Source organism: Lethenteron reissneri, chromosome 41, assembly GCF_015708825.2.
Source record: "Lethenteron reissneri isolate LAM-NWPU_2019-01 chromosome 41, ASM1570882v1, whole genome shotgun sequence".
NCBI lineage: Eukaryota > Metazoa > Chordata > Hyperoartia > Petromyzontiformes > Petromyzontidae > Lethenteron > Lethenteron reissneri.
This window is the reverse complement of record NC_083819.1, coordinates 1,173,732-1,179,336: the sequence shown is the minus strand read 5'-3', so window position 1 is coordinate 1,179,336 and position 5,605 is coordinate 1,173,732. Positions and strand designations below refer to the sequence as shown.

Genomic DNA, 5,605 nt, shown 5'->3' with positions numbered 1-5,605 from the left:
TGCAATTGTATTTTTGTTCAAATATTGGTAACCAGTAGCTAAGTAATGATGCACTCCCAGGCCTCCAATTCACCCCCATACCCCCACGCCCTAACCTAGAATTGTGATGAATTGCCACGACTTGGGGCATGATGATGATCGGGGAAAGTGACCTCCACCCCGCCAAATATTCTCTGGGGGAACTGGCGGTAGCCGCTAGAATACTTTGCAAGTTCTCTTGCGGCAAATATTGCGTAGAGACCACCCCTTGATAAGAGAGCAGACATGAAGAGAAGATTCGATTATAATTATGGAGCAAGACCAATATTTGGCCACAGATTTGCTTAAGCAGAAGGCCAAGCCGGTGAGGCCTATTGTGTGAGAGTGAGAACGTTGAGCGCCGTTGAGACGGCGAGCGAGGAGTGAACTGTCGTTAGCCATGGAATTGTCGGATGTGTGATGTTTAGATTTAACATGTAGGTTTTGTGGCCGATATGATGATTCATCATGGATCTTTGGGTAAGGCCACGAAAATCTGGATGAAATGTTGTGTCATTCTGCCCCTCCACGACCCAGCGCAGCCAAACAAATTAATTGTCACCTGCATGAAGCAATCAAATCGCCAATTGTTGTTTCAGCTCACCGGGTAATTTTGATGAACAAATCTCACGGCCATATCAAGCAATTGGATACGGCCTCTTGACCGAGCCATGCCCCTGGCGTGTACACAACCACCCGGCTCGCTCCCACACGTGCCAACACGTGCCCACGCAACCTCCCCCCCCCCCACCATAACCCCACCCAACACAATGTTTCACAAACACTATCCCGAGGGGGCCCTGAGGCAATAAGAATTCAAGTATAAAAGTTGGCTGGCCTGGGTTAAGAGTGATCGTGTTTTCAATTTGCCATTTGTTTGTTTGGTGAAGTTAACACTTTTAAGGTTGTTTTTAAGGTTCTCCTAAAAGCACACGCGCACACCGCTTTGCGTGATGCATTCGCGTAATTTGAATGCGATGCTAATGTCGCGTCCCACACCATTAGTTACCGGTGGTCTTGTCTCATTAAATCACCCACCTGTCTCTATTGTTATGCGCAATTGCCTGCTGCTGGTGTACGGGCGCTAAAATAGTTTTTGGCCACTGGAGGTTTGCTAAATTATCCAGTTTTTTTTCACGTCTTGGCGGAGATTTAATTGCCGCATCTGGTTTTGGGTCTCGACGTCCGGGCAATGCGCATCACAATCTGGGGCTACTGTCGTCACCAGTGAGGACCTGTCATTGTGACAACACCAGAATCTCAATCTTCTCTAAGGTCACTTTATGTTTCAGATGTTTTTTTTTCTTCTTCCACTTTTCGACCTCTTCCTTCGCCACTGACGCCTCAACACTTTCAGGGCATCTATTCTCATCTGCCAATTAATACACGTCTTTAAACTGACATTGCATTATTCCAATGTTAATAGATTATTTCATTATTTCATGCAAATTTGACAGCGTTACAAACTGTGGTACGTCTTGCTCGGAAAACGCATAAATGATCCTACCTCACCACAAGAATTCCAATCCCTTCGTTGGCTCCTAATCCATTCATCCAATGGTCCATATCGTTAACCATTGTATATTATGGGACCTTTTTGCCAGGATGAAATATAAGAAAAGGTTTTACCATTTATGGCAATAAAACAGTTGTGTTAGGATGGTCAAACACCAAATAGACACATTTTTGCAAGGAATTATGTCTGCAATAACCACACGTACTTGTGGCGAACATGCAAACAAACATGCTCTGATTATAATATATGGCATTGTCTGTGAAACAAAGACGGCTGTCTGGTGTAGGCCAATCAGTTTCACAGACAATGCATATACTATATTGTCATGGCATATTTGTTTGCATGTTCACCACAAGTACGTGTGGTTATTGCAGACATAATTCCTTGCAAAAGGTTTCTATTTGGTGTTTCAACATCTTAACACCTACTGTTTTATTGCCAGAAAGGGTAAAACCTGTTCTTATTTTCCATAAATCATTGTCGTCTGCACTCATTCAAGAGGTAAGAGGAACAGCAGCACCACGCACACTCTCTCATGCAGCCCTCTCGTGACTAGCAGACCATGACATTGGCATTTAGCTCCTGAACATATTGCTGCCATACGCATGAACTGGAATTCATTTCAGGATCAACACTCGCCTTCAAGATCCTCCACGGACACACCACTGCGTACGTTTCCCCTCTCATCTCTCCCCGCTCATCGCTCTCTACTCCCCTCTCAGCTCTCTCCTGCCTCTCCCCTCTCATCGCACTCTACTCCCCTCCACGCTCTCTCCTGCCTCTCCCCTCTCATCTCACTCTACTCCCCTCCAAACACTCTCCTACCTCTCCCCGCTTATCTCACTCTACTCCCCTCCACGCACTCACCTACCTCTCCCCGCTCATCTCACTCTACTCCCCTCCACGCACTCTCCTACCTCTCCCCTCTCACCTCACTCTACTCTCCTCCACACACTCTCCTGCCTCTCCCCTCTCATCTCACTCTACTCCCCTCCACGCACTCACCTACCTCTCCCCTCTCATCTCACTCGACTCCCCTCCACACACTCTCATATCTCTCCCCTCTCATCTCACTCTACTCCCCTCCACGCACTCTCCTACCTCTCCCCTCTCATCTCACTCTACTCCCCTCCACGCACTCACCTACCTCTCCCCTCTCATCTCACTCGACTCCCCTCCACACACTCTCCTACCTCTCCCCTCTCATCTCACTTTACTCCCCTCCACGCACTCTCCTACCTCTCTGCCCTTCCACACACTCTCATATCTCTCCCCTCTCATCTCACTCTGCTCACCTCCACGCACTCTCCTACCTCTCCCCTCTCATCTCACTCTACTCCCCTCCACGCACTCACCTACCTCTCCCCTCTCATCTCACTCGACTCCCCTCCACACACTCTCATATCTCTCCCCTCTCATCTCACTCTACTCCCCTCCACGCACTCTCCTACCTCTCCCCTCTCATCTCACTCTACTCCCCTCCACGCACTCTCCTACCTCTCTGCCCTTCCACACACTCACCTATCTATCCGCTCTCATCTCACTCTACTCCCCTCCACACACTCTCCTGCCTCTCTCCTCTCATCTCACTCTACTCCCCTCCACGCCCTCACCTATCTCTCCACTTGCATCGCACTCTACTCCCCTCTGCACACTCTCCACTTCAGAAACCAAACCTTTATATCGAATCCCCCTGTTAATCTTCACTCAGTGGGACGTCGCTCATTCTGCGTAGTCTGTACCTCCCTTTCCCCAGCACTCTGTGGTGTCAATCTCCTGCCCCTGTTCAAGTCCGAGGCCATAGATTCCTTTCTCCCTCTGCCTATGACCGACTGCCGATTTCTCCATAGAATCAACAAACCCACTGTGGATGCACAGTTCCGTGAGCCGCAATCACATTCAGGCTGCATGTAACAGTACCAATTCTATCACATTGCAGCATCTATGCTTACTCATTAATTATCGACGCATGGCGAATGAGTCTTATTGGGATAATTACTTGTTTTATTAACCCCCCGAAAAGATGTAATGGTGTTGAATGATTTTTTGATTTATGCTAAATGGGAAATCCACCTTCCCAGACAGTAAATGTATCACACCGAAATCGTTCAAGTTGGGTAACACAATTCCTTTTGTAAGACAAAATCAAAATTGCACCAACTTAATCTGCCAGGAACTCAACTATTTTCACCATCTACATTTGAACACGTACCAGCATGCCGGTCCCAACGCGCTCGTGACACTCTGCACGCGTTTTCCTTCCACACTTTCCGCACGAAACACTACCCGGGAGAACGAATGTTCCAGTTGGCGCGTCAACAAAGCGCTCCGTACTTGCCGTGATAACAACACAAGTGACCTTGCAGGGGACAACAACTCCACATTAGGATGGGGCAACACTGGACCATGCAAACAGCTCGTGAGGGTTTTTTTGTTTGTTAAATATATACGAAATTCTAATCACTTTGTGCAAAACGGCCGTGGAAGACACAGCCTCACATTTCGAGACAGCTGCGGGTCTTCAAGGGTTAATTTGATTTACAGGAAGCTTAATGTGACATTAAAAAATTGGATGGCTCCACGCCACGTAGCCACTCCTCCCCATGGGTTTATTTATACATTGTCACTGGTTATGAATCATAAAATGTGGGATGCGCAAACACACCAGTAAAAGGTTAGAGGTCAAATTAATCTCAGCAATGCATTGTCCTCATTCGTTTTTGTTTTGTTTGACTGCCTGTGAAATTTGTGTTCGTGAGAGTCAATCTCGTATTCACGATCCATATGCCCATTGCTCTGGCGGGTTTACGACTAAAAGAAAATAGAATCTCCCAAAAAATATTTTTCGCCAGGGTGGAAGAGACATTGTTGTTAAATTAACCATGATCGGCATTGTTAATAAGTGTAATTCATTACGTTGTTAAATTCACGATGTTTTAAATCTCCCACTGCCATTGTCAGATAATTGCCAGAATTTAAGAGCCCTCGGCACAAATGACTGCCAAGGTTCAAGCGACATTATAATGAGAACAGATTCTCAATCATTTTAAACATTGTTTATTTTTTATTATCTTCAGCACACATTTAGCAAAATTTCCAATTAAACTTAACGATATTGATGGGATGGAAGAATAGCAGTACATAGTGAAAACAATCCCCCATTAAAACAACAACTCTAAACCATAGCTTGATCTAAACCATGATTATCTGTATACCCAATCATGTAAACAGACTTCACACACATTTATCTGATAAGTTGAAGCCATATTTTTTTGAGAGTGACAATGTTAGGTGTAGATACATCTACTCGTGCACGTTGTAAATTATTCACGGTGGTGAATGCGTGTGACACCGACTCTTGACACATGCCGACATGGCTTCACATCCACTTGGAACGCAGAGTTCATTTTCAAGTCCCAAACAGCAGCACGAAGGCACAGGTCACATCATGGGGAATGACCCAAATGTGGCATCACACACATTTTTGTCTACGATGGTCTCTCCTACACAAGCAGCGAACCCAGTTACAGGTGAGTGATGCATGCCGGGAAAATATGATAAATAAATCCTAAATTAGAGGATTACCCGAACAAAATTTTTAAGACCACATTATTACAGAAGTGGATGTGTGGCTGTCTGAGGTCAGAGTGCTGAGTTGGCAACCGCTGAGATTCTGGGTTCAAATCTGGGTTTCAGCCGCCTCTCATGAGCCCGGGTTCGCAGTGAGTTAATATTCTCAGTCCAGTCACAAACGACTGCGCAGATAAGCTATCATTACATTTGGTTTTGCATTTAATTCGTCTAAATTACAGCTCTGAGATACAAAACTTCACTGCAAAGTGACACTCTCATTTCAGGGTCTATCGAGGAAATTAAACCTCTCCTGCGGAATGCAACAGACAGAAATCACTTCGAAGTCTCCTGACAACATTCATTCTGCAGCCGCTCTCTGACACACGGTGCACCTATGAAGAGCGGCACGGCACACAAGAGGGTGGGTGGCCAGCACCACGCCCGCCCGCCTTTGTCTCCCTCGTGGCGATGTTTACACATTTCACTTGGTCCTTATTT

General features: G+C 46.1%; 1 protein-coding gene across 1 annotated transcript in view; it reads right to left on the bottom strand.

Moving 5' to 3' along the window:
• The window catches only part of LOC133352712 (transmembrane protein 121-like), a 93,163-nt gene that overhangs the window by 12,357 nt on the left and 75,201 nt on the right, over positions 1–5,605 (bottom strand).